The following is a 21125-nucleotide window of genomic DNA, read 5'->3' as shown; positions in this document are numbered from 1 at the left end:
TTAATACACACAGTGGAAACCATCCCAGCACTACTACAGAAGAAAACATCTACAGTCTCGATTATCTGTGTCGTTCTTTGGGCTCCGGCCAATCAGCACTGAGGAGAATGAATGGTGCTCCCAGATTGGCTGCTTTACGAAGGCTAACCATTAGCAAGTCAAGCAGAATTGTGTATTTCTGCTCTCCAAGTTGGTTTTTCTTTTAAATATTTTAGAGAAGATTTATAAAACACACACACACACAAAACCCTCAACAAATTTTCTGTGAGTAATTTGGAGTTACGTTCCTGAAAAAAATCCTCGAATTGGCAGTGGTCCTCTGTAGGACTATTTAACATAGTTACAGTGGCCATCTCGCTCAGTGACAAAGATGAATCGGGGTGGAGTGGAGTTTTTGGAAACCTCCAAGCGGACCTTCCTCTGGCTCCTACAGATGATGGAAACCACTGGGCTCATTCGGACCTTCAGAGCAGCTGAAACTTTTCCCAGATTTGTGCCTTGAAACAATCCTGTCTGAAGTCTGCAGACAAATTCCTGTGACTTTCTATGTTCTGGCCTCATATAGACAGATGTTAGTGGCAGAAAATGTGAATCCTTCTGCAGATGGGATTTTTAAAAACATTCTTATTATATTTGTAGAAAACAATTTTTAAAAAAATTAATGTGTTCCCTTTGTCTTTATGTGTTGTGTGGGGAGTTTTGAGTGAGAAGAATGAGGCTGGAACAGAAGACGAGAATACTTCCCCACAGGGGAGAATGAAATGGTGATGACTGTGGATTTCTGGTGGATGTATTTGGGACATAATCAGGAGATCGGAGGTTTGCCTTACAACCGTTGTGGAGCAATCGAAACGCATCAGTGGATCCATTTGATGTGGACCCTTCACCCCCCCACTGGCAGGACAACAGAGGCTGCCAGAGTTTGATAGTAACTGGCTGCATTTACTCAATTACATTTACCTGAGAAACATTTTCTAATTTTTTACTATGCTGTACTATGTACTTTTACTTGAGTAATTTTATCATGAAGCATCGCTGCTCTTACTTGAGTAAAATGTTGAATGAAGAACAAACATGTTTTACCCAAAAATTCACCAGACACAGACACACACATGCAGTTTTTGTTAAAGTTTCATAAATTCATTTTATTGAAGAAAAAAAAACTGATTTGGAAAAAAAAAATATTTCACCTGATTTTGTTATTTTTGTTACTTATATGAACTATTGTTATTTTTATCCTTAAAACACAAAAAATTTCCACTTAACTTTATATTTTGGTCCATCTGATGATGCGGTGTTTAAATGTACTACTACTTTATTATTTTCTTTGAGTAAAAATACACAAGCAGTGCTCCTCTTAGGTACTCTGCCCACATCTGGTGCATGCCGAGGTTGCTTTAATTAAACTGTGGTGAGCATTTCTCTGCACGATCTTTTCAAGTTTCAAAGGACGAACAACTACATTAAGAGACAGCGGGCTCTCCCTGCCCTCATTGGCTGCTTGCTGGTTCAGTTAGTGACGCATCAGGTGGTTCGTTACGCCAGGTGGGGGTAGAGTACACTTCTGGGACAGGCGCCAATGCACTTGTGAATAAATTTGGATTTTTGCATACCGCTGTGCCTTTAGACGAAATCCGAGCTTCGCACAATTTCTAACAACTCCTATTTTCAAAAGAGGATCAGTCTCTCTGTTTATTCAGGGAAATTAATGTTTAGCTGCCAGGTGGTTAAGCACAGGTGCAGCAACTACAAAGGGGAATGTTTTCCTATTGCCTGCAGCAACATGTTAACCGTCAGCAAGCTGACGGCTCAGAACCTCACTTTTATCCAGAGAAAGGAAAATAAAGCATGTGAGCAGCAAGAAGAAGAGCTTCCCCGTTTTTTTCTGCCCTTGTTGTGTTTCAAAGGAGTTTCATTTAAAAAGTCTCTCCTTTTGTTTGACCAGAGAGAAGAGCTGACCTATCACAATAGGATCGAAACAGAAGAAAAAAATGTATTGTAGAAGGTGATACACTGAGATCCTGAACTACCCAGTCAGAAAAACAAGAACATCAAGGGCCACGAACATTTTGTCCAAAGAATGCATCTAAGTTCCTAGAAAGACGGCCTGGAGGCACATGAATCAGTCCATCTCTACTAGATAACCATCTCAACTTCTCAGTCTGAAGAACCACGGCCAGCTTTCATCCAGACTTATCTTCTACTGAATAGTTTTGCATGCAACATGGGATAAATAAAAACAGCGTGTTTGGTTTAGCAATCCTGAAAACAAGATAGAAATTGTGACGTGGAACGTCAGAAATCAGAGATCCCACTTCGTTTTCCTGAAATGACAAACCCACAGCATCATGATGTGGGGCTGCTTGGTTTTTATGACAGAATTAGGCCCGCCCCAATAAGCATTAAACCAATTAATCGCATTATAAATTAAAACAAGCTCAATAATTTCCATTTGCATGATTTATCTTTTTTCCACTATCAAAACCTGGTTGATAAAAGTCTTCAGTCTGGCCATTTTTTGAAGGACAATATTGTTTACAGAGACGTCGTAATTCATTTTATTTGTTGTTTTGTTATAAACGTTAAGTTATAAATGTAAGAACATGTTCCTGCATCATTCTGCCGTTACCATTATATGACTGGAAAATGGTCTCAAAAACAATAATATCATCGTTTATCGCAATAACTTCTGGGACAATTTATCGTCCAGCTAAATTTGTTATAGTGACAGGCCTAGACAGAATACCTTCAAACTGAAAAGTGTGTGTGTGTGTGTGTGTGTGTGTGTGTGTGTGTGTGTGTGTGTGTGTGTGTGTGTGTGTGTGTGTGTGTGTGTGTGTGTGTGAAACTCCAGTCACAGAACCCAGCCACACCCTGACCCTTCCAGAGACTAACAACAAACATCACTGTTTGCTCCTGTCTGCAGAGAATCTGTTTTTTTCACGTCTGTCTCCCAGTTTCAGACCAAGACACACAGAGCATCACCAGCACACCTACTAGCTCTGATGCAAAGGTAATCTGGAAATGCAGCACTTCATAAACCTATAATATTATTCCCCAGAAGCTTTGTTTAACTATATATAAAACAGCTGTAGCATCTTTGTGCTCCATTTTAAATGTGTTGGCTGTCCAGTAGGTATAAAACGTAGATTTCCTGTTGCAAAAACAAATTCTCTTCCCACTGAGCTACACGTTACATCTCAGGACAAATAAGGGTTCAAAAACATCACGATTCATATTCTCTAAGTTCACTGCTTATTATTTCGATTCTTTTCTTTTTCTCCTTTACAAGGAGACAGTATAGGAGCCACCACTTTATCGCCCCTTGTGGCGTTTTACTGGACTGGAGTGTGTTCAGCTGAGCTAATAGTGAGGACGGGAACGCTCGCTTGTCTGCAATTCCCAAGAATTTTTCGTATGCAGACACAGACACAGAGAGGTACGACGAGACTTTAAGAAGCAGGGTGAGGACTTCTGTCCTCTGAGGCAGAGCTGCCGTTTCTCCACACTGAAAAAAGTCAGATGAGTTGGTTCAACCCACCACAATTAGAGATCCTGAGTTTCTTTTAGAAATTCAGGGCAGAGGAAGGGTTTCTCCTTTCATTGTGTGTTCACCACTTCATATGATGTCATTTTTCGGTTTTCTGCACTCCCGCAGTAGACAGTGTGCGATCCTGAAATCTAACTGCGGCCTTGGACTTTGATGTTCTCGGTCATTGGCATACTGCCGCTGTGTGATGCCAACTTACAAACCAGAGTTGTTGAGAACTAAATCTTCACCAGCACAAACAGAGGGCATGCACAACGCAGCATGAGAAGGATATTGTTGGCTCATTGCTATGACATTTGAATGGCACTTGTGCTGATTCAGCAGGAGGAACGCAAATGTAAATAACTCACAGCATCTCTAGAGGAGCTGGGACTTAGTGGGAAGAGCGGTCATCTTAAAACTTGAAAGTTGTGGGTTCAACTCCACAACACGTGTGCTCATGTACCACTAGGCAAGACAAATACACAAGTTTCAGTATCGGCCAAAATCTGAATCGGCAGATCAGGCTTTTTAAAGAGCTTAATCAGCGATCGGCCAGAAAATCGCAATTGGTGCATTAGATTGTCATTATGAGCAGAATAACACTATAGAAGCTCATTCTATAAACTCTATGTCTCAGATTTGTGGTGGTCATGTCAGATGTCCAAAAAAAGCCTAAAAGAAAAACACAAACCAGTGGAGTTTTGTCTTATACTGGCGTATTAGACACGTAGCAAGGCGATGCTAATTTAATAAAGCCACTTTTTTTTTTTCACCATAGTGAGGAGGGGATAAAACAATGACTCTCTCAGACATGCTTTCATCAAAGAGCCAGGAAAGTGAAGGTCAGACAGTGACTGAGATACTGGACTCTACAAAGGTCATCATAAACGAATGTTTTCTCTGACACGGAAACGAGGACACACACCAGCATCTCTCAGATGGTTGCTTTTGTGGAAGTCATGTGAAGTTCAGCCGTTGCTGGTGCAGTTCAGACGCAGAAAGACAGTCCCAAAAGGATCAACGGTGCAGAGAGCTAAACGACATGATTTGATTACATTGTTCTGCTTGCTGTGAGCGTAGCGGCTGTCTAGCTCCGTGAAGAGTCACCTTGTCTCAATGTGCATCCAGAGATAAGCAAGGTCGACCGCTCCGGGCTTTTCACGTATCTCATTTGGGTAATGTTCTGATGTAATGTTGGGAGGGAGGGAATAAAGAGAAACAGTGAATGTTAAGGGATACATCTAAAAGTAAGAGACAAAAAAATAAAATTTAAACCGTTTCAGACAATGACTCAGGCTGAAACTCAGATAAATGAAGCAATAAATTATGACTTTTACTATTTCAAATAAGTTTACCCTTGTAGAAAATCCACTTTCATCCTTTTCAAAATGCTACCTTGTACAAGAATCTTACATTCCCTGCCCCATGCAGACTTCACATTGATCTCATAATAAATCCTCGAAGCGTTGTTTGTAGGAGACGGTCCATGTTTTGTCTGCGTCAGGTGGAGCGTGGTCACCTCACAGAGCAGCCAACGGCTTTCTCACATACGTCTTATTTCCAGACACTACCTAGTCTACAGTTCAAGTCTACAACCATCGTTAAGGAAAGCAACCAATCCGATGCCGTTGTAAAACTCTCACTACAATCTGCTGCACTTTGACACCAGACTGGTGATGGTGGTATAAAGTGATGACGGGAGATAACCGGTTTAAACTTGTCGACAGAAATTCAACATACAGGAGGAGGAGGATTAAACATTTACCAGAGGAGACCTTAAGGTTGCCGTGAGATGGTGCCATGGCGACGGTTTGGGGGTAAGAGGAAACAAATCAGTTCTTTTTGTTCATATAGACCAACTCAGAACCAGAGCAGACATGGTACTAAAACCACTCCAAGTGCTTCTGCACAGCAAAACACATCCTCTGGTGCACACAAACAATCACACACCAATTCACCAACACGCAAATCCACATTAGTAATTAGTTACACTTCCTTTAGTTTCTTTTTGAAGCAATCCTGTTGTTTCCCTGGATCTCTCATCTCAGCTTTGCCTTTTCTTTTTTTTTGCGATCAGTTATTTTGATTTTCATTATTGTTGATTTACATCCACAAAAGTATGTGCAACACATCTCAATTTGTATAAGTCAAATAAAAACTAGAAACATAAAATTATTGGTGTGTGGCCCCTTAACACGCCCCCCTAAGAGCTCAAAATAATAGCTATAAGGGATGTGGATAGTTGAAAAGATGAAATTATAACCAACAGTCTCATATTTAGGAGATTACACAGAGTTGTGTTGCAGTTTTTCCTCCAACCAGTTTTGCCTTTTGAAAGTTATTTTATATACCCAGTTATTGCAGTTTCATACTCTCTACCCTCACAACTGGATTACTTCAAAACGCAACATGAAAAAAATCCACTTTTTTTTTTACCCCTTTAGTACTTTGAGTGCAAAAAATAGAAATTTATTTCTCTAGCTCGTCTCCATTACGACAAGCTTCTCCATAGAATTGAAGAGACACAAATTATAAGTCATTGACTTAAAGTAAATGGTAGACAACATTAGCATTGACTCAAAAATAATGAGGCGACCGACAGCTATCCAGCGCCAAACTCCTCCAGGATCTCTCTGGGTACATCGCCGAAAAATAAACGCCATAGCCTTCAAATTGGGGAAGGATGAACCCTGAGCGCAGACAAATCAGGCTGGCCAGAAACACGGTCGTTCATGCAACTAGCTAAATGCGACCGCAGTCAGACCTCTGTGTGAATGGTTTACGACCCCGAAGCGACCCGCATGCGCAGAAGAAGAACGTTCATTCAGCAACAGGAGCCGACAGAAATGTGAGAAGATCATAATGAGATGAGGGAAGCCAAGAAGAGAAAAGAACAGCGAATAGCAACGCGCTGCAGTGGAGCACTGACTGTAACTGCTATAGAGAAAACCTGGAGTCTGAACCAGGAGTGGTGGGATTGTGGTGGGACTTCACTGGCAGACTGCTTTCATAAGGTCATGATAATTTTATTTGCTTGCATCCACATTTACTCCATCTGGCTTCTTGTGCTGCAGAATTACGACACATGCCTCAACGTCAGTGACTTAAAAGTCGGATAAAATGTGACATGATCGTTCAGGCAGCAGACTCTTTGAAAACAATCAGATATGCATCTGATTTAATTCCATGTACAGAAGTGGCACAGATTGGGTTTTATTTTTTGGGGGGCGGAGGGGTGAAAAGATCAGAATTGGGTCATTCAGCTTGCCGTGGAAAAAAAAAAAACGGATATGGGGCGCATTTGCCTGCTGTGGGAATGCAGCCACGTATTATATTGAAATCATATCTTCCCCTGATGTGCCCTGAAATAAAGGTTATGAGAAGGCAGAACCAGCCACTCAAAGCTCCAGCAGCCTGGGAATAAATCACCCAGACTGAACTTTCACAGCATAATCAAAATTCTTCACTTTGTGGGGAGCTCTGAAAGGATAGCAGGCTGGCGAAGTGGTGGATTAGGAAAGCGAGGGGAGGGCGAGGGCAGAGAGAAGAAACATGGAAGGGGGGATCAAGTGTTAGTTTATGTAACCAAGGTCAGCTGAAAGGAAAAACAAAATCCACACGGCGAAGGCAAAAAAACAGCAAGACCACAAAGGCAGAGGGACCGATCCTGGGAAGGCGAGTATGAAAACAATCAGCTGAACGTCACAGCAGGGAGGCCTCGGTTCGCCCGGCCTCAGCTCCTGGTTTGGCACAGGCGCAGCAGTATGGAACAACTGCAGCCACTTTAAATAGCTGCCGAGTGTGGTGGGAAGTGGGCAGGCTGGGCGCGAGGGTGTTTGACTGTGCAGAAGAAGAAAACTAAACTCCTTTATGGCAACAGAAGAATAAAAGGCTGCTGGTTTCATCCTCACATGGTTGTTGTTTGGGTGTTTTTTTTGTGCAAATCGTTCTTGCACATATTCGGTTTAACAAGCCAAAAAATTTGGCAACACTTTATTTGAAGCGCTGAGCACAAGCCTGACATGACACCGTCGGAAACATGACATAACACCTGTCGTCAACGTGAAGGAGTCTTCAGAAATGTTTACGACTGTTGTCATGAAGTGTCATTTGGTAAGTAATGACACTTTTAATGCAAAGTTGCATTAACAATCCATTAAAAGTGCCAACTTTGCATTATTTGATAAATAATGACACTTTTAATACAAAGTTTCATTAAAAATTTGCTTTAAAAGTGTCATTATTTACCGAATGACACTTATTAACAACAATCAAACATTCATGAAGACTCCATGTTTACGACGGGTGTTATGTCAGTATTACTCACACCCCTCAAATGCGACCAAAAATTTGACCTGCAATTGTACCTCATCCTGCACATTCAACTACAAATATTTACTTCGCGTGTTCGACAAATCGTTGTGGGCACGGCGCTGAGGTCGGCCTCTGATTCACTAGAGCGTTTACGGACCGGTTCATAGATTTTGGCAACAGAAGACAAATCAAAATATTTGACATCTAAACTCTAGACGAGTCCAATCGTTCTGTGAATGCAGCTTGTTTGTGATTTCTGACACCTGATTTCTCACTTTGTTAGAAAAAGATTTCGTTCAACGTTTTGGGGGGTTTAAGTCTCGGACCTTAGAAGACCTTGAGGTCGAAAAGCAGCACAGACGGCCCCAACAATGATCCTCCCTTTTTGTGTGTGCTATCTGTGATAACACACAAAGAAAGAAACTGTATGCAAATTTAGAGAAATACTCAAGTTGGGATATTGCAATCAAAGACTAAAACATTCCACTTAAGCATAATATTAAAGATCTTTTATTACTCAGGAAGTCGCATTGTTATGTTTTATGTATTGGAGTAAAACTCATGCTTTCCTTTTTCCCCCACAACAACAATAAATAAAGCAAAGACCACATTCTGCAGGCTGGAGTTGGGTTTCCTACCTCCGGACGCTCAGTGCCCCTTTACTGCCATTCCAGATCCGTCCATGGCTGCCATTTTGTTTTGTCAAAACCTGAAAAAATGCACCGAGTTAGATAATAGAACAAACATCTCTTTAAAAGCTACTGTGGCCATTCACTCCCCCCCCACACACACACACAACGTTAAGAAGACCAGTTCAGTTCAGGCTCAAACTTTTTAGCTCCGTCCAAAACCGAGTTTGAATTTCCTGTGAAGGAAGTGTGCGTGATAAAACATGATATAGTTTGGTATCTGCAGAAACTTTTGTGTGTGTGTGTGTGTGAGTGAGTCAGTGCCGAAGCTTCAGGTGGAGGACTGAGTGGAGGAAGCCTCCTCACAGCTGTCCTCCCTTCTAAAAAGCCTCTCTCCCCGCTGGGAGGCGGATTGAGCGGAGTTTATCCGAGCCTGATGCGGCAGCGGGTGATTGAGTTTGCTTGTTTGTCCGGAGGTTATCCCTCCAATCTTATTAAGATGCTGAGAAAGAGCTACAGTTTGTCCAGGAAGCGCCAGTTTTAGGGATGATTTTGCACAATCCACCGTGTTCGGGTTTACAAATGACCTCAAACAGACACAAAGGAGATCCACCTTGTTTTTTTTCTAGTTTTGTTTTAAAACCGTAAAATGTTTCAGTTCCTGTCTTAATCAACACAATGCTGTTCCACCTATTAGTCTAAAATGCATCTCAGAAAACATTTGAAGGGGTGTGCATTAGACGGACATGACACTGTCATAAACATGAAGGAGTCTTCATCAATGTTTATAACTGGTGCCATGAAGTGTTAGTAAATAATGACATTTTAATGCAAAGTGGCATTAAAAGGCCATTAAAAGAGAATCAGCATTATTTAGTAAATGATAACATATTATGTAAAGTTGTATTAAAAGAGTCTACGTTTAATTGAGTAAAGTGTTATTATTTACAGAATGACACTTCATGACAGCAGTCAGACATTCATGAAGACTCCTTCATGTTCATGACAGATGTCATGTCATGTTACAGTGCGACGTCAGTCTTATGCACACTTCTCTAAATGAAGTGTTACTGTAAAACCCAGTTCACTCTATAGAATTGAACTGGTTGGACGGGTTTTCTTTGTTTTGTTTTGTTTTTTTCTAGGGTCCTGTAGCTGCTTCTTTGTTCCACTGAAGCTACTCTGTATGTCCACTAGGTCGGCTGTTTGAAAAGAAACTACATGAAAGTTACCGACGGCCTTCTGGCAGGCATGATTTCATCACTATTCACATGGTTTTCATGTTTTCTGTATTTCTAACCTCAAGATTTAACCTGATGCCAAAAGGTGGCTGTAGGACTCTTAATGCAGAAGAAAAGAAAACCCCCTGGTCTGACGAGAAGACGGCTGAACTCTTCATTGGGTGGATACAGTGAAGCACAGCAGAGGCAGCATCATGCTGTTGGAATGGTTTTCAGTGACAGGACCTGGCGGACTAGTCAGGATAGCATAAAGGTAAAGATGGAAGCAGCACTGTACAGTAAAAACCTGCTTTAAACTCAAACAGCAGAGACTGTACTTGGTGCCAAAGGTGCATCAACATTTAGCAAAAGGTTGTGAATATATATATATATATATATATATATATATATATATATATATATATATATATATATATATATATATATATATATATATATATATATATATATATATATATATATATATATATATATATATATATATATATATATATATTTTTTTTTTTTTTTTTTTTTTTCCATTGCAATTGCAAAAATCTATAGATAAATAAAAATAATGACCATTATGGGATGTTAGGTTTATAGTCTGGAGGGGGAAAGAGGCAGAAAGACAATATGAGGGAAAAGTGAACCGCCGTGAACAGTTTCCAGATGCACTGTACCTTTAAAAACAACATGCAACAACAACTAATATTACTACTAGTACTACTACTTCTAAACCAGTGCCAGATTTCAGTTTAATCTCTGCAAGAACTAAATCACTTGCGGTCACATTAATAAGCATATTCAACAACTGAACTTCATATTTCATAGTAATCAAATGACCCAAACTAGGCTCAGAACCAATCAGTGGAATTATGACAAAAAGTCATAGCAATATGCGATTACCTGTAGATGTGGATGTATTCTAAACTTTAAAAATATAACTATATTTAACATTTATCAGAAATGCTTTGACTACCAAGAAAAAGAGCACTGCTGTGAATCGGTTCATGTAAATGGCATATATGATGTTTTCTTAACCAATCAGTTGTTTCTAATCAAGGTTAAAATCCACATCAGATGATGGTTCATCTGGTGAAACAACAACAAAAAGGGTGGAAGATAATTATCCAATAGATTAAAAAGTACTTCATTTGAAAACATGAGCAAATTCTATCATTAGTATTGAAGTGGTTTCCTTTAACCCAGGACGTTTTACACACAGCTACATGTAGAAAGCAGATGTGATCCACCACTAGGTGTGGAAGACAGAACAATCAAATCATGGTTTACTCTTGATTTGGTCAGCACCGCCTCAGGAACCTCGAGTGCCTTTTTCATTTTTACTGAAATCTTTTTTTTGTCTGCCCGGCGGCTTTGGAACCCTCACACGCCCGAGGCCACAGATACCAACAATGCCACAGTTTCCTCGCTTACCGAGCCGTCCTTTTTGAAATCAACAGCGAGAATGTGCCTTCAGGCAAAGCTGCTCTGTAATTAAACTACAGAAATGTGAAGTTTTCCTTTCTTCAGATACCCAAAATATGCACTTGGTGGGAAGTGAATCGGGGTTTTCTGTTTCATCTTTTAACCCACTTCAACCAAAAGGTTTGGCACCATCTGAACCTGGGTTTCATTCAATTCAGATCCCTCAAGCCTAAATTACCATTTCCCCCAAACATGTGTGTTGCTAAACTATAATGCCAATAGTATTTTGTCACGTGAACTTGAATGACATCCCATTCTTAATTAAAAGACATTACTGCGGCTTCCTTTAGGAAGAAGCTCATGAAGTGTGTCTAAGGCAAGATCACTCCTCCAGGAGAGTTACTGAGCTCTGGCACTGGAGTCATTTTCACACTAATTCATCCCAACGATCTTCTATCAGGACTCAGCCCAGGCAAGTTCTACCAAACCATCCTGCTCAATCATGTCTCTGAGGTGTTCTCCTCTATAGGTCCTTTCTTCTACTTGCATCTTCTTAGCAGTGGCATGTAGTGTTTATGAAGCATGCATAACCTTTAAAGATGGATAGTAGATGTGAAGATGGTGTGGTGACTGGCGGGATCAGCAAAACCCCACACAAATAAACAGTTAATGCCTTTAGCTGCATAAATCGTGCTTGTTCACTGGGTACAAATGTAAATCAGGCCACTTTTAATTATCCTCTACTATGTTGGGTATTAGGTCATGGGATTATTGTAGTAATCAATACTGAGCACAGTAAGCCTGTGCTACTGTGGGGGTAGATGTAGAGCCGCAATGATGATATCGATGGCATACGGCATAAACAACAACGTGAGCCGACATTTAGAGTTTGTCTAGTTTATCATAAAGCTTTATTATCAGTCAGTCATGTTCATTTGTGTGGCACATTTCAGCAGCGAGGCGGTTCAAGGTGCTTCACATAATAAAAGCAGAAGCAGTTAACAACTGAACAAACGTCACATTTTGACGAGTGCCATCACCAAAAATCATACACATAAAATATGTTGGTCAGTGTTTCATTTATCATGGTTCAGAAGCAACTCTGAACATATGGGTTTATAGTCTAGATTTAAAGGAACTCAGTGTTTCGACTGTTTTGCAGATTTCTGGAAGTTTGTATGTTAATCCAACAAAAAAACACATCGTCTGTTTACACCCCTGTAATTAATATGGTTATTTTGCAGGCAGAACTCTGATGTAGGGTAATCTGATCCTTTATACCCAACATATACAGGATCCTTTTAGTTGTTCGCAGGTGGCTTTTGTCCACCATAGCCAGTAAATATCAGTGTAAACAAAAATGTACATTGTCTTTTACTGGGGTATAAACAGTGAACGTATGGAACAGAGCAAACTATTTACCAAGTAAAAACTCTCTCCAAGAAAGGATTTTCTCAAGGAAATGAAAGAAACCGCAAGCCTATTAACAAAACTATCAACCTTTTTTTTAACAGATCTTATCCCATACTGTGACAGTTGTAACGTGCAAAAAAAACAAAAAACAGAATTATTGTAAAAGTTATAGACTGCAGCTTTGAGTATTGTCAACAATGTCTTACCATAGCATATAATTACCTTGTCATATTTTCTCATTTCATGTCAACTTTTAATTTTTTATTTATTTATTTTTTTTTTTTTTTACAAAAACCCATTGGGGCGTTGGTGAACCCCCACAGGGCTTAGCAGGTTTTCTGGGGGAAGCCCTGGTTCTTCAGGGCGGGGTCCAAACATGGTGAACTGTATCTGACCCAGCCTGTTCTTTGTGTTCTGGCACCGTTCAAACTGGCAGCCCGTTTCAGCAGCTCTCAGCTTTCAGCAAACATTTTCTTGTGTTTTTAAATCTTATTTTACATGCCTTTCTGTGCTCTCCACTATTCTGTTCAAAATTGAGATGACTATCCTCTGGAGAGCTGTTGTTTTTTAACCTCTATTTTTTATGTTATTCACAGTGACTACTGTTTACACCAGGTATGCTAGCTCTCAGTAGCTCCACTATACCGCCTCCCACCGAGTGACCCAATATTCCCCGTGAGCTGAGAAGGAAGACGTACAGATATCGGGCATCATGACCGGGGGATGGACCCGTCATCCATTTTCCCTCATCATGGAAAATGTGAGATCGCTTCCCAACAAAGTAGTGGAGTTAGCGGCTCCAACGGGCCATCAAAGGAGCTACCAGGAGACCAGCTTTGATGACCTGTGGGAGCCACTAGCTCCAACTTTGATACAAAGTACAAAGATATTTAATATTGCAAGCCACCAGTTGAGTAAAGTTTATTTTCACCACTTCATAACATTACTACAGGCTGAAAAAAGCTCCTGAGACATTTGTCGTTTTTCCCGCAACCAAAAGCAGAGCTGAGTAGAGAATCCAAAAGAATTGTACTCGAGTAGCACTACTTCAACATATTTTTACTCAAGTAAAAGTAAAACGTAGCCGTCCAAGAAATTATTCAAGTAAGAGTAAAAAACGTATTTAGTAAAAAAGACGACACAAATACTGAGTAACTGATTAAATTAATTCAGTGGGTAGAGAATCCAGAAATTTTCCTCAAGTAAGAGCAGAGATACTTCATAATAAAATTAAAGTAAAAGTGAAAAGTACAGCGTAGTAAAAATACTCCTAAAAGTACCTTTTTTTCAAAAGGGTTGCTGAAGTGAATGTAACTGAGTGAATGTTACTGGTTACTACCCAACTCTGACCACAAGGCTGCATACTTTAAGCTAGGTAGGGCAGTCTTAGGCACCGTGGCTGACTGCTGGGTCATTGTGGAGCCCACCAGCTGGTCTAAACTTATATGCCTTTCAAACATTCGGCTTTTTTTTTTTTTGCCCTCCATAGAAACTCTCCTCTTTTCCTTATAAAAGGAGTCCTCCCCCCAAAGCATTTAAAGGAAAGGGGTGTAGGGTGTGTGAGGGGAGTCAAATTAGAGCGTGCTGTCTAGAGAAAAAGGGCGTTTCTAGGGAAACTGAGTGCTCACTCTTCTCCAGGAGCTTTCATGGTTGCCACTGGACGACATCTAACTGGCTGCATTTCAAAACGCTGCTTTTCATGCCTCTCCTCTGGCCATGAAAAACCACACACATTCATGCTTGTATGACCAAGAGGAAAAAGAAAAAAAAAAAAAAAAACACCTTCCCGGTGTCACCACAGTACACTGCTACCTCTCATATCACCGCCTCTGGGTAAAAAAGCCAGAACCAGCGAGCTGATGTCAGCTGGAGACGGTTTAGTTTCACGAAGGCCTCCCAAAACCATTCTCAGAAATTCAAATCCAGGATTAATGACAATCCTACCGTCAACAATCAGCGCTGTAATTACAATGATCCAAATCCAGTAACAAACCCTCCGGTTGCAGCGTTGGTTTCACTAAGCTGACGCGGATTGGATGATGCCGCCTGGGAAACAAATAGACGGCGAACATTACCTCTGCAGCCACACCCACTCACCTGTGCTTTCTCTGAGGAGACTGAAGGAAACACCAGCCGTTTTCCCACTGACCGACAGTTTCCCATCCTCACCCCACCCATCCTCCACCCCGCCTGTCAGGATCCTGAGTTGTTTCAGGGTTTGTTTATTTCCATTTTCTTCAGTTTCTTATTTTCATCAGACCAATCCCGTTTCTGTATTTGTTAGTTCAGTTCTTTCTTAGTGATTCTAGTTTATTTCTTATGTCTAGCTATTCTTTGTTACTGTGGTTTAATTATGTATCTTAAGTCTAGTTACTATTGGATTCATTGTGTACTCTTGCTCGCCCACTATGCCATTTTCTCCCTCTCTTTTCACTCTCCGAATATTTAAATAACCCCTCTCTCATTCGTCCTCATTGTTTAGGCCTGTCACAATAATCAAAAAATCAATTAATCAATTAATCGAATGATAAATTAAAACAAACGCAATCATTTCCTTTTGCATGATTTATCGTTTTTCTTGCTTTCTACCAAAAACTGGGTGATAAAACTCTTCAGTTTGGTGCTTTGGTCTCAAATAGTCTGTTTTTTTTTTTCCTTTAAAGATAATTTTGTTTACAGAAACTTCATAATTTATTTTGTTATTTTTATTTTGAATATTTAAAATGTCTTCCGGTTCCAGTTGTTAAATGCTCTTTAGGATTTAAAGTTTGTTTATCTTAAAAATGGTCTCAAAACAACAACTTTATCGTTTATCGCGATAACATCCGGGACAATTTCTCGTCCAGTAAAATTTGTCATCGTGACAGGCCTATTAAATACGTCAACATCAGCTCCTCACCTCAGTCTCTCTCCACACGGATCCATAACCTTCACCTAACGTGGCGCTCCTTCAGCGGCCGGTTCTTTTCAGCCTCCTCCACAACAAAAGAAACAAAGGAGAAGGGGCTGCTTTCCCTCGTCATCTCCCCACACCCACTCCCTTCTAAAGTTGACCGTGCACAGACAATGTAGCCTCTGGAAAGAAAATTCTAAAATAAACCCAGCCGAAAACATCCAAACAGTTTTATCTGCATTCTCTGTGCAGGCTGCAGAGCTACATGCAGGTGCATGAAGGCAAAACACACACCAGTAAAAATGTGCTGACTTCAGTTTGCATGTCTGTAGTTTAAATTTGTCTCAGTAAAAAAATTGAGGACTAAATACTAAAATGGACTAATTTCCTCCTAAAATCCTCAGTTTTATATGATTTTGTTGCCACATATTCGATGATGTGTTTTTTTCTTTTTCACCTTGATTTTTTCTTTGTTCAGTAAATGTCATTCTGTTTTCTGTTCAGATTTATTGACAGAGAGGATTATGGTTCGGCACATTGTGTATAGTCTGCATTTTTTCCTAAGCATTTCTTTAAAAAATTTAAAAACAATGTGTTGATCCTTGAATGAACTTTATGTAAAACTGAATTATTTGAATAATGTCTGTAAGCTTCTCCAAACATCTATAATTTCCTCTAAAGGTAAATTCAGGAACTTTGTCAGATGAATGTATTCCTTTGTTTAAGCTCAGTCAGGTTAAACAGAACTATATTTACTGTAAGTCTGTAATGTTACCTCTCATCTCCATTTATATATATCGTTCTGAGAAACTTCAAGAGTCTCTCTCTGGCTCGCTGCGTTTTTACTTGTGATGCAGTCATAATCAGTTAGTATTGTCATCAACAGAGCTTATTGTACATGTGGTCTAAAAGAGGTTGCCATTACCATTATATTACTTGAAAATGACCTCAAATTAAACATTATCATCATTTATTGCGATAACTTACTCATTGCCAATAAAAAAAAAACAATGGCAGAGGAGTTCTTTTGGAATATCACAAAAAAGCAAAATGTCAAATGGTAAATGGTTCTTCCCCAGCTTTGCTCAGTCTTACATGGAGATAGGTTCCATGTAAGATGTAAAGCGGAAGATAACAGCAGCTTTAATCTTGTCCTAATCCGAGGTCTAATTAGGCTCAATTAAAACTGGATTAAGATTAGACCCTACTGTAAAACAGAAGAGCGGATTAGAGCTTGACTTGAAGGATTCTGCCTAAAAACCGGCTTCAAAACAACACAGAGAACAGAGTCTGCAGCTTTGTGCAGCTTATTGCTTATGAACCAGAGCAATAAGGAAGAAAGCAATGCTCAGCGCCGAGTTACAGATAAAATCAAGATGACAAACTTCTAGCGAGATTTTTCATTTCTTTTTGCTTCAAGATGATTCCTCACAGTGTCTTTTTTTTTTTTTTTCATCCTGAGCGCCTGGCGGTTTGACAGAGGTGTGGACGTTTCTCAGAACCACTGCTTGACTTGAACCATGTACTCTGTTCTCAGAGCAAAAAGGGTTTGGTGTTTAAGTCACTTTCACAGTTTCACCAGTTTCAGTTTTATCCAGGGCTATTCATACACCAGTAAAGGAGAATTCAAGTCATTTCAGGAAATTTCGCCGTCACTTTCGGATTTCATATCAACAGTGAGCAGCACAGAGAGTGGTTCCAGTTCCACTGGGAAATTATTTTACTTATAGGAAAAATGTCTTGTTATAAGTGAAATAATCTGTCAATGGAACTAGATCTTTTTCATCAATATTAAGGAATTATTGACTGAAAAACTACCTGCGAGTTAGTTTTGTTTACTAAGATATTTGCACTGATTTTGCGTTTTTTGCAGTGCTGACAGCAGTGCTGACTGTTCTTCCAAATGATCAAAAACATCAAACAAACCGCTTCTTGAAACCAAAAGTACACCGACCTAGTTTAGTACATGCACTCTGAGACATTTATTCATTCCCACTCAACCTCTAAAACGTGGACACAACGTGGTTCAGTTCTTCCGGAGACGAAGCTCTTCAAACCCGTTTCAGCGCCAGCTTTACACAACCGCACCTGCTGCTTTCTGGAGAACGCGCTGCCAACACTTAGACACCATGACCATCAAGGCGTGGGAGCATACAGCAGGCCCTTGTGAGTTAATAATTCACATGCTCACAGAGCACTTGATCTTTCAAAGATCTCAAATCTCCTCCACATTCCACAGCAGCAGAGCGTGCATCTGGGTTGCTTTATTTCCACTGGGGGAGTTATCATCAGTCTCCCTGTTTTCAAAGGAAATCCTCAACACCTCCTCTGCCGTCTTGGCAACCTGAACATCAGGTGAAAAAAAAAAAGTACACTAAGCAGAGTAATAAATACCAGTAGTCAGACTGTGGGAGTTGAGCAGAGCACACTTACTGTTTGATTATTTCTTATTATTAGGCTGTTATTGTCACAGCGGGGGTTCCATTACCTGGCATATGGCCTGTTTTGGTTAGGCAGGAGACTTGGAGATTAATGGCCGTCTACTAGGTTGAGTTTCCAGTTCCTGCAAAGGCCCAGTGGCAGGGATTATGTCTGATTACCGCTGAATATCTGCGTCTCATTTTATGGCACAAAAGAACAGGAAGAGTTCAGTTATGCTGCTTTAGTCCAAAGAATGGTTAACTTTAAGGCGTTAGCAAATTTTCACACCTGCAACCTGAATCACCACGTACTCTTCTGACAACGCCGGAAAAAGTAGCTCCAGGTACGGTTGTTCCTAGGCAACAGCTAATTTAGATCAGTTTTGGAGACCTGACGAGGTTAAAGACCTCAACACAGGCAGTGAACAAGAAAAGACCTTCCACTCATCTTCTTTACCCATTCACTCTATAGAGCATTGCAAGGCGGGCGGTGCCCATCTTATTTTAGATTCTAGAATTGCACCGCTAATGGTGGCAGCATATTAGCATCTCGAAAGCTCAACTAATACCTGAACTCGGCCAGAAAACTGCAATCGGTGCACCCCGACTCTAAAGATTTCCAGACTCTTTGTCTCCAGCCCATATAGACACAAAAAGAGTCTTCATGAAATCCCAACATCCGAGAAGCAGAGTCATTTTCCAACAATGACGATATCAGCACACTGGTGATCAGAAGCTGAAGCAGGCACAAGCATGGCGCCACCATCCCCATGTTCTCTTGCACTCTCAAATAACGTGTGGCCTTGCTTGTGTTGGAGAGACCAGGTGAGTAGAGTTTGCATAGACTGGTTTGTTTGTGGAAAGCAGCGCGGTGATGAAAAGGCTCTGCGACATCCGTGCAGCTGCCGACACCCTTCATCACATTTCACACCTTCACTGACAATTCACGAGCGGGTTATTGTTTAGTGTAGACAGAGGTGGGCAGAGTCGCCAAAGATTGTACTCAAGTAAAAGTAAAAGGTAGCCGTCCAAGAAGTTAGTAAAGTAAGAGTAAAAAAAGTATTCGGTAAAATGTCTACTAAAGTACTGAGTAACTGATCAAATTATCATTTAATATTTAAAAATTACAAAATCAGACGGACCAAAAAATAAAGTTAAGTGGACGTTTTGGCATTTCACGGACCAAAAATAATTCATATAAGTAACAAAAAATAAAATCAGGCGAAATAAATATTTTCCAAATCAGTTTCTTTCAATAAATAAACTAATGAAACTTTAAAAACTGCATGTGTGTGTCTGTGTCTGGTGAATTTCTGATTAAAACATGTTTGTTCTTATGTAGTGAAGTTGCAGTGGGTAGAGGATAAATTTACTCAAGTAAAACTAACGATACTTCATAATACTTCATAATAAAATTACCCAAGTGGACAATGTAGTAAAAAATACTCCTAAAAGTACACTTTTTCAAAAATGTTACTCAAGTAAATGGAAGTGAGTAAATGTAACTAGTTAGTTACAAACCAACTCTCAGTGTAGAGAACTAATAGTCTCTGCCTTTTCACGTTGTCAACCTAGAAAAACCACAAATAATCATATTTGGAAAAACAATATTTGTTTGATATTGACATATTAAAAATATTCATACAAGTACAAACAAAAAAAATTAATAAAACCTTACAGGTAAATTTAAAGATAAATGTAAATGTTTTCTTATATATTGAATAGAAACGTACTTTTTCAATTGACTGGTTTTCTCATAATGGGTGTTACTTTTTTCTTTAAAAATTTTATTTTAAAGTTAAAAGGCAAAAAGCAACCATATTTTCTGTTATCCTGATGCATGTAAGATGATAGGAACATCTTTGTTGTAGTTAAGTGTAAAAAGTTTGTGTCTGTATTGAATTTCAACAATAAAATGCAGTTAGTCTGTCTGACCCACAAGCAGCTTATAAGAGTTAATTAAATCTATGAGAATTATTACTAAACATCTATGTAGATCTAGCAATGAATAATAAAACGACCGGCCCCAACTGTATCAGTCAGTGCACTCATGTTTTGTCATTCATGTTTTAAAAGGACGAACTGACTCATACATGTGAGAAAATATTACATTACCTTTGTAATTCCTAAATATTTTTGATGGAGTAAATAATGGAACAAGAGGAGAAAACTGCTGGGACACAACAATAGCTTCCTTAAATTTGGTTTTCATTATTAAATTCCTGAACAATACCTTTGGCATGTGGAGCTCAAGCACGGTCCAAACAGCAGATATAACATGTTCATAAACCTGACCTCACTCTGGATATAAAATAAAATAAAAAAAAATAAAAAACAGGTGCCCGAAATCACATCTATGGCTATTTGGAGATTATTGTAATGGAGGCCTTCATCATTTGCTTTGTATTTTGACAATAAGTGGTTTAGAACCAGAACCACCAGAGTGGTTTGTTCACACAAAAGCAACAACCGGCAGCTGAAAGTAGTTTGTTCACCCAATCACAGAGGACGATGCACATCCTCATAATACCGTCTCAAAGAAAGAAAGACCGATTCTGGTTGAAAACATCCTGTCCTCAAGGGACGCTGCCTGTATTTAAACATCCCAAACATGTTTCATCCTGGGCTTTAGCTTCAAAAGAACACAGCATTTCACAAGACGAATTTCATTTCCCTCTTTGCAGTGAAACATTTTGAAGTTTGTGATCAATACAAAGAAATGCTTTATTAAAAAAAACAAAAAACTACCTGACTTCTGACTTTTAGTGGTTAGGTGACAGACATGTTATGGTTCTTTTCATTCAGTTGAAAAGTGTTGTTTGTAATTGCAATATGACATTTTCTCTATCAAAATAGCAACAAATAATAATAATATGTCTTAAAATGAAACAATTATCTAATTCAGTGGTTTCCAAAGTGTGGTCCGAGGACCCTTCATGGCTCTTGTAACCATGTTGTGGCCCCCAACTGGAGCGAAACAATGGCACAAATTTGTCATTTTTAGCATCAGAATTTAAATGACAGAAGGAATTCTTCTTTAATTAAATTAAAGTGAGCTAAAAAGCTAAAGCAAGTGACATACTAATGATAGCATCTAGACTATCATTAGCAAGTTGACCCACAGTAAAATACTCCATGCAGGGTGAAGAAAACTCATGTGAAAGCTATAATTAGCTAAAAAACTAAAACTAGCTGAAATAGTAATGATAGCATCTAGGCTAGCACTAACCCAAAATAACTGCCCGTTATTGTAGGAATCACACCCGTCTGCCC

At 39.6% G+C, this 21125-nt stretch overlaps 1 protein-coding gene and 1 long non-coding RNA gene across 4 annotated transcripts in view; both read right to left on the bottom strand.

Moving 5' to 3' along the window:
- LOC148159592 (uncharacterized) overlaps positions 1 to 11603 on the bottom strand; it is a 285054-nt gene extending 273451 nt beyond the window's left edge. The window contains exon 1 of the long non-coding RNA XR_015762815.1: positions 11590 to 11603. This is a non-coding gene — a long non-coding RNA (uncharacterized LOC148159592). The remainder of the gene's footprint in view (positions 1 to 11589) is intronic.
- The window catches only part of plxnb1b (plexin b1b), a 65719-nt gene that overhangs the window by 43301 nt on the left and 1293 nt on the right, over positions 1 to 21125 (bottom strand). For all 3 annotated transcript variants that reach the window (XM_015005639.2, XM_015005640.2, XM_015005642.2), the window contains exon 2: positions 8485 to 8555. The gene's annotated coding sequence lies outside the window, so the exon portion shown is untranslated. The remainder of the gene's footprint in view (positions 1 to 8484; positions 8556 to 21125) is intronic.

This window comes from Poecilia mexicana, unplaced genomic scaffold, assembly GCF_051168715.1.
Source record: "Poecilia mexicana isolate PSO_F unplaced genomic scaffold, ASM5116871v1 scaffold_5, whole genome shotgun sequence".
In the NCBI taxonomy this organism is placed as follows: Eukaryota; Metazoa; Chordata; class Actinopteri; order Cyprinodontiformes; family Poeciliidae; genus Poecilia; species Poecilia mexicana.
The sequence above is the reverse complement of the archived record's forward strand: the minus strand, read 5'-3'. Positions and strand labels throughout refer to the sequence as shown.